At 45.7% G+C, this 8,352-nt stretch overlaps 2 long non-coding RNA genes across 2 annotated transcripts; one reads left to right on the top strand and one right to left on the bottom strand.

Moving 5' to 3' along the window:
• Window positions 1-254: 254 nt before the first annotated feature.
• Window positions 255-4,081, bottom strand: LOC105284963. The gene is made up of 2 exons (XR_894963.1): window positions 3,992-4,081; window positions 255-1,671 (listed from the first exon to the last, which is right to left on the bottom strand). It is a non-coding gene; the product is annotated as an uncharacterized LOC105284963 (long non-coding RNA).
• Window positions 4,082-4,398: 317 nt separating this feature from the next.
• On the top strand, window positions 4,399-7,642 carry LOC105284974. The gene is made up of 2 exons (XR_003406418.1): window positions 4,399-4,576; window positions 5,770-7,642. It is a non-coding gene; the product is annotated as an uncharacterized LOC105284974 (long non-coding RNA).
• Window positions 7,643-8,352: the final 710 nt, after the last annotated feature.

The raw sequence follows: 8,352 nt of genomic DNA, 5'->3' as shown, positions 1-8,352 counted from the left end.
GAATCTATGCGCTTTCTTTCGTGCCGCCTCGCGATCCTCGAGATGCGCCCGCCGACCTCCTGGCTGTCCCGCGACCCCTCTATCATCGCTACGGGGATGATTCGTCCCAGGAAGGCGAAAGACTCGGTACGCCTCAGAAGTGAGGCGCGACAGGGTGACGGGGGATTGGCGAAGCAGATAGACGTGTCCATCCAATATCCTCTTGAGGAATATCGCGCTGGATGACTGAATTGTTTCTCTGCACGAAGATATTGCGTCGCATCTTTATATGAAATCTCCAGTCAATTCCACTACAGGTTGCGATATAGAAAAGATATTAAATATTTATGCACATTTAGCGTTATGTAAGATTCGTTACTTCACGTCGATTAATTGATAGGCGATAATGATAACGCGCCGAGATGATGACGACGCGTTCCCGTGCGGTACCGTCGCTGATGGTTGCGGCTCCTCTGTCGTCCCCACCGCGGCACATCCTGCCGCTCGGGACGGGGCCTGTGGTTTTTTGACTTTTTTTTCACCACGTGAAATCGTCTCTGTTTTTTGGACGCACTGGGTCTGCCGGTGTCGGGAGAACGGGGGAGGGAGGTGGTGCTGCACGCGGGCTCCGCGAAGGGGAGAGAACAGCTGTCCCGGGTGGTAACCGTCAGGTGGTATCCCGTCAGCTCGTCAGCTGCGGGGGTGAGAATACGAAAAAAGGGTTGAGAGGACATTGCGCCCGTCGGCCGTCGATGTTGCATTCCGCAGGTCACATTGATCGGAAAAAAATCGACCCATGTCGATCGACATCCAAGAGATCGCACAATGTAATGGTGGCTGGATGGTAAATATTGGTAGATGCGCTTTGTGAGCAGCAACGGAACGCAGACTTTGAACAGTAAATTTCCGTATAGACACATTTTGTCGTGCTTGGATTCGCGCTGCGTTATTAATCGTGCCGCAATCAGTGAAGCGCATCACGATCTCGTTGCGTTTCTCGTTGCAACAATCGTTAAATTAATACTTTGTACGCAATCCGTGCTTTTGTGTCAAATGAACGCTTGTGCTCCTTTACGATCTTCATTAATCTGATTTGGACGTTAATTTAACAGTTGTTAATACTTTGACCTCTTACGCCTGATGGCTGTTGTTGTTACGTTTTATCGTACGCATTTGTACTCCTTTGTTTATTCCGACAAGGATAATATCATCTTCTTGAGGATAATAAATCGAACTCCCTTTTTCTCGCAGGCGTGCTATCTTACCTTTACGGCGTGCTATCTTGCCTTTACGGCGGCGCGATCTTGATAAAGCGAGAATAATTTGCGTGGAAGCACAAACGAGGCGGAAGAATTATTTATTATCAGCCCCGGTGAGGGAGATAACTTCTTCATCGAGGACACCTGCGAGTTTCGTTTATGGCGGCGGGTTGAGAGGCGAGTTATGCGTGCAAACGGGTCATCACAAGCGGTAGATAACGAAGGGATTTTTCAAGCAAAATCTCGTGCGCGTGGCTCACGCATGCACGCACATCGTGATTTTTCCGTTCGTGATGGTTAATTGCCGTTTTAATAATGACCGCGACAAGGTTGCGCTCGCAGCAATTGATGACGCAGATAATTCTGAGAGGGGCAGATGCGTCGGCCACCTCCCTCTTCGGCGCCTTCCCGAATCCATCCGGGACACATAAATCTGAAAAGTAAATCCAGGCATGAAGGTACGTTAATTTACGCGTCGTTTACGCATGTCGAGGTAATATTAATTGTGCCTGATTTATATGATAATCCGCAGTCCTAACAAGATATTAACTCTTGCTCGGGTAAATTACATAATAGAGATATAAAAACCTCGATAAAATCTGCACATTTTATAACAATATATTAACGTTGTATATTGTAATTGGCAAGCTGAAGAGAAACCATTTCATACAAGTTTGCTCTTTGTTTTCTATCCTTCAAAAAGTTTTACGCCATATTAATTCACAAATGTTATTTTAGTTTATCTATCCTATAAATATCCTATATCTTTATAATCATAATCATAAACTGTAAAAATGCTTATATCAAACGGAAAATCTCAGAGCTGCGCCGAGACCCGAGACGGGCTCTCGATTTCGAGGCAAAGAAAGGTGTTCAGCACGAGCCTCGGCGAGCCGCGATCATTTCTTCCGGGCAGCTGCCGCTATTTTTCGAAAATAAAGGTGGGCCCCGCCGTCCGTCCGCGGTCCCCGCCACGTGTAAGGGCCTCTATTTCGTTCCGCGGCTTTTTTCCAATTTTAATCAACCGTCTGATCATTCGTCCCGGCGTACTCGTGGAACGCGCCTCATTAGGCGTGTCGACGCACGATTTCTGGAAAATTAAGAAGTGGTGCGACGTCGGGGACATGACATCATGACAACGAGTGGGCCTAGCGGCTCAGTCCGGCCCGATCTCCTCCACACGGGTAGTAGACTCTGCGTTAGCAGATGTATACTTCCGGCAGCTGTAAGAGTGGCGTGTCGCGCGTGCATTATATATAGGTGCACGCGCCCTCCGCGCGCACGCGGCGAAACAGTGCACGCTGATTGGCCATTAGGTCCACATCTGGCGGATTTCGTGAAAGATCAATTTTCCACGCCGAGGTGTCAAATGGATGTTCGATTTGATCGTCCAGCTAGAAAGATTGTTTAATCTTTCTTTTGCAACGTCTTCTTATAGAGAAAGTTCGCCTCTTTAACTCGATCAGACTTGCGAATTTACGAGATTTGTAAGATCGGTCGGAATCTTTGCTGGACGAGGAGATCATGAGGGCGTTTATTAAAATTTGCAATATTTTCTCACGAGCTGCAGCAGCGCCGGCATTTTTCTCGTCAGCAGATGGATGCGCAAAACAACGGTCGTTCGTTACACGCAAGGAAAGGCGGAACTTTTTTTTAATATCTTCCATCTTCTTGATGCATGGCATGTTGGGACCAGCTGTGCAGTGAGATGCACGAGCCTTTTTCCGCCACTTTAGCTTCTGAGACAATTTTTTGCACTGCCCCGACCGGGGGAGATTCGAGATGTCATAAATAAGTTTCACCGCATGCACCCCGTTAAATCGCGATGTGAGCCGAACGTTGCGCCTCGGCGCTTCATTAACTTCGTTAACTTCGCCGTCCAGTTTGCCTTGCCGGACTCGAGCAAGAAGTGTAACTTCGTTAATCGTAAATTTTCTCACGTGATGTATCGTACAAACAAGACGCCGAGACGTCGCAGCTGCAACATCTCGTGCGACCTTCCCCTTTTTTTCCTTAGTTTAAAAAACTAGGGCTTCCCGCAATTTTGAAAAATGATACTTTGATATCCTGTAATTTTTCGCTTCTTGATTGCCGTGTCCGAAAATGCCAGGTCTCGAGTGGAGGAGACGGCCTGCGGGTTACGCAACGCGGGATCTATCGCGCATCTGCATCTGCGTATGTCTGCTGGTCGCCGTACGGTTCACGGACGGGCCAATTCAGCCAATTTACTTGATTCCTCCGGCGCTGCCACAATGGACCGCCGACACGGCCCCTGAGTGTATGTACGTGGCCGTGCTCGCCACGGTGGCCCGGCATCTTTCGTCTTCGTCATGAGACCGCCGCGGAATGCAGACGCCTCGAATTAAATGCGCGTCGCTTAAGACGAGCTAGACCACCGTTCGTATTTCTGGTACAACGTCTCCGGTAACGTCTCCCAAAGCATTTCCGCAAATAAGGAGATCAAAACGCTGCTTGATCTTCTAAGACTGTTTCTCATGTTCAGCCGAGAGAGCAATTAAAATTAATTAATAGAAGCTGAGAATGTTATTTATAATATATACACAGAAACGTCTAATCTACGATGTAATCAAAGATAAAGACTTGAAAACTGAAAGAAGTGAAGATTGCAATAACAAGAAAACGTTAAGAGACGTTAGGAAAATAAGAATAAATTTGCCTGTTGATTCGTGAGGGGAAACGTTCGTGACGTTGAATGTCGGAGTAAGCGATTGCACAATCGAGCGTGGTAATACCTCTTCACTGAAACATGACTGTACTACACCGAAGAGAACGACGCCGCTGTAATAACGCTGCAACGCGCACAAAAGCTGCTCGTAAACTCGCATCGATCGGAGGCGGCCAACGATGGCGAGCGTTCTCGCCCGAATCCGCGACGCGCGAGCTTCCGGACAACCGGAGGTCGAGACTGCGCTGTCTCCTGCTCCGGTCTCAACGAGTCCAATCGTCCAGGTACGTGGAATATAGTGAGAGAAAAAAAACGAGATGGACCTTTCGACATTAATCGGCGTTGTCTCTCGACGGCACCCCCTCCGCCGTCCCCCTCCCATATGGTAGCCACATGTGGGTTCTAGGCACCATCAGAGGGGGAAAAGTCATCGCGGGGATCCAGCTGATGGTCGACGCGTTGGTCGGGCTTCCTCAGTTACTGTTGGACCGCGCGCTGGCCCGAATCCGCGGCGTTGCACGTCGCTGAATCCAATCGCGGCCGACTTCCGACAGGAATTTCGCGGAGGAACGGCGATCCGGAGCGCGCCACGGCGACCTTGACTCCTGCCCCCGAGTCACGAGGTCGCACGAGGAATCAACGAAAACCGAAGGTGAGTGGCCGAACGACGCGGAGTCGCGACACGCGACGCGCATTTTTCTGACACCCTGTTAATTGTCTAATTAATTGCTAACGGCACAGTAATTAAATAACGGGTTTGGGGATAACGGATGGGTCGCGCTCGGCTTGCTTTGCCGATTGATAATCGCGATATTCGATTAGGCACGCGGTGAGATTGCTGCAACGACGGGATGCACAGTTTACTCGCGCGGAGTATTATTGGACGCAGCGCTTACGTGTTGAAACATAACGATGGGCGATTATTATAGTAGCCTTAATTCTATTAATTTTATTGGTTTGTATAACGGCAACGATCGTAAATATTAATGTCACGTAATTATCCGTGCCATTTGTAAGCGATTGTAAATTGTAATAATTGTCGGCCAAGCGGGTTGCGGTCAGGCAACGTTAAATTGCGCTTATCCTTCCTTTTGCAGGAACTGCAACTAATAGTTTTTGCAATAATGAAGGACGGCGAATCGCCGCCTCCTGTCGTGATCTCACGGCTATTGACACGAGCTCGAGTTGGACGTTGAACTCGGGGTTGGTTAAAGTGGTGCGCGAGTGACGCGGAATCTGGCAATGGGGATGGGAATCCTTAGTAACAGTGTAATGCCGTTCGAGTATTGATTTCAGACACGGGGTTTAGGGTAGCGTTACACGTGTCTACGATGCGTCCTGCAAACATCGGTTGTGCCCGTTCCGTATGAACCCCTGTGTAAACCTCCCCCTCCACCTCCGGGATTTCTTTCCGCCCGATTGCGAGTCAATCTGATACGATCAAGACGAAACGCCGCGCCGTGGAAAAAAAACGTCGAGTAAAAAATCCTCTCTAATGAAAACTTGTAAAATTTATGAAATTTATGAAGCAACAGAAACGTCATTTGCCATTTGCATTCGAATAATAAATAGGTTTTTTCGTTTCTGATTTGCCGAAAGTGCCATTTCTGATTTTGCGTTTCCGCTAATTGTCAGATAAAACGAGATAAAACCGTATACTTTTTATTGTCACGTACATATATATTTATGTATATGCATGATTTACGCGAAATGATAAATATCATATAATGTCCGCGAGAATTTCCTGGAATTTTAATAAAACAACATACGCGGTAATTTCCCGCGTCGTCGATCACCGAGAATCCCAGTGACAATATCGATTCACCCGATCTCGGACTTTTGCAGATGATACCGGATACAGAGGCGGCATGTCAGACTTCCGAAGCTGCGGTCGACAGCGGTGGCGACGTGTACGGGAAGATCAAGGACCGACCGGAAAAGGAAGCGGCGTCGGTGACCGCATGGAAGCGATATCAGCGGCTGGTGGCCGCGATAGAATCCAGAGGCGGAGAGTTTAACCGGAAGTCCGTGATCGAGGCGATCTTTCGCGGCAGCGATCTCGTCTACGCCAGCCATTGATCGGTGGATCAATCGGGCGCAAGGATCGGGAATCTCTTGCGCGATCCTGTACCAAAGTGTGCCAGTATCGAGTCGAGTTTACGCATACAGTGGCATAGAATTCGCGAGTCGCAATGCGATCATTTGGCGAGCAGAAATAATATATTTGCATTAATACTTTGTAGCACGAGAAATTATACAATAAGATTGAGAGATTATTTTACAAACTGCTAGGGAATCGATAGTCGCTGTAAACTCTTTGTCAAAACGACGATTATTCGTTTCACTTATTAGTCATGTTAGTTAGTAGACGATTGGCCTGCGTGAAAGACTGTTATCCGTAGAGCGTTATTTTGTAAAGCGTGAATAGCTGCACAAACTCATGAGCATATTTGCATAATTATTGGTTATTTGCATAAATAATTGTCGCTCGAAAATGAACTTTCGTAAATACGAATTAATGCTGGTAGCGTCGTATCCGTTAAGTGGACCATGTTTATATAATACATACACACGTGTACTCGCGAATATTTCTCGGTGTAATAAATTTGTGCTGCGCGACATCGAGGATAGGATGTAAGAGAGCAGTTTGACGCGGGTAACGTGGCTGTGCATTATACTTCGATGTCGAGCGCACTATTTTTAGACTCACGAGGAGAGGGTTTACAGGTTCCGGGAGACGCGGACGCTTTCATAGATTTACGTAAAATCATTATATACGGATGTCCTTGCAAAGGAGAACTCCAGACGAGCCATTCTCGAAGGCAGGCCTTTGTAAGGCACGTAAGCGTTCTCGTTAACGGCCAGGTCCGAATTGCATTAACAAGTCGAGCGTCATTCCACTGTACACGATACACTTGTTCGAGTGGGAACAAAATTGCGTTACTTACGTAACACGAACGTAGCTATATGCGAGCGAGAAAGCTGAAAAACAGTACAATTAATGCGAGATTTAAACAATTTAAAAAATAATTTAAAAAATAATTTAAAACGTGAGATTTTAACAATTTATTAATGCGAGATGAGGCTTTACGGAAACACTGATACATTCATCAATTAACGAGCGAACGTCTCTCTAGGCGGACTCCAGTTTTCGAGAAGAAGAACGAGATGATTCTACTGATACTCATGGAGATGATTGCATGAATTATAATGATATGTTTGCGAATGTGGGTTAACGCGAGCGAACGCGTTTCTGCGCCACTGGTCAATACAATCGTAGATAGGGGTATGATTAACGATGCCAAACCGTGTATTACTAGTCAACGTGTGCATAATAAATCGCTCGAGTAGGATAGATCGTTTAATTAGACAATTACCACAACGTCGACCGGTGCGGCGTGGTGATTACGGCGTCTCTATCACGCGATAGACGACGGAGGGCGTGCCTGTAATCTACCGCATGAGCTCATGCGACATTGGCTATGCTCAATCTTGCCAGCAGCGAGCATTGCTCACTCTGTGTGTGTGTGTGATAAAAAGGGAAAAGGAGAAAAAGAAGCAATGCGCGCGAGCGGCTGAAGCTAACGATTTATTCCTAAATCCAAGAGATTAACATAATCGTACTTGGATGATTGAGAGATAAGCAGTATTGCAGGTTCTAGAGATGAGGGATGAGTTGTAGAGAAATCAGTTTAATAAAGTGGATTATATTTATTTCGAATCACGGCGTATTGCATTTTATTATTTTTCCTTCTTCTCGTTACTCATCTCTTCTTTTCTTGGCACTTTTCAAGTAAAATTATGACATAATTATAAATTGTGAATTATGATAAGTTTTTGTTTGGACGAAGTAGATCGATCAGATTTTTACTTTGTTAGTTTGCTGCAAAGAAAAGTGCAAAAGTAGCAGACGGATTTTTAATTTCTTAGATGTAAACCTAGAAATAAAATATATTTGCAATTAATTTATACAAATTTGCTCACATCACTGCCATGACAATCGGATGAACATGATCGTAGAGTCACGCGTAATTGTATGCACATAATATCGCTGTATTAAATATTGCAGTACAAATATACAAAATATGTACAAGTAACGTTTGTATATAATTAACTCCCCGTCCGAAATAAATCCGAAATACGCATTGTAAAGCATTTTACAGCATTTTTACAGAAACAGGCACACGACGCCGCGCGAGCGTCTACACTTAATGTATATAATTCCCATAATTCCATTTACATTCGTCAATCGTAAATCATCAATCGCAGCTTGCAATTAACAAGTCTGGAATTACACAATTACATAAAAATTCTTACATATAAACTTTTTTTAAATTTCATATTGCACAAACATGAGAAAAAAAGATAGTTGATTGCTTCTCGAAAACATGCTGCATCGGCACTGGCTATCAATATTCATATCGATAA

This window comes from Ooceraea biroi, chromosome 4 (genome assembly GCF_003672135.1).
Source record: "Ooceraea biroi isolate clonal line C1 chromosome 4, Obir_v5.4, whole genome shotgun sequence".
Lineage (NCBI taxonomy): Eukaryota > Metazoa > Arthropoda > Insecta > Hymenoptera > Formicidae > Ooceraea > Ooceraea biroi.
This window is presented reverse-complemented; position numbering and strand designations above follow the sequence as displayed.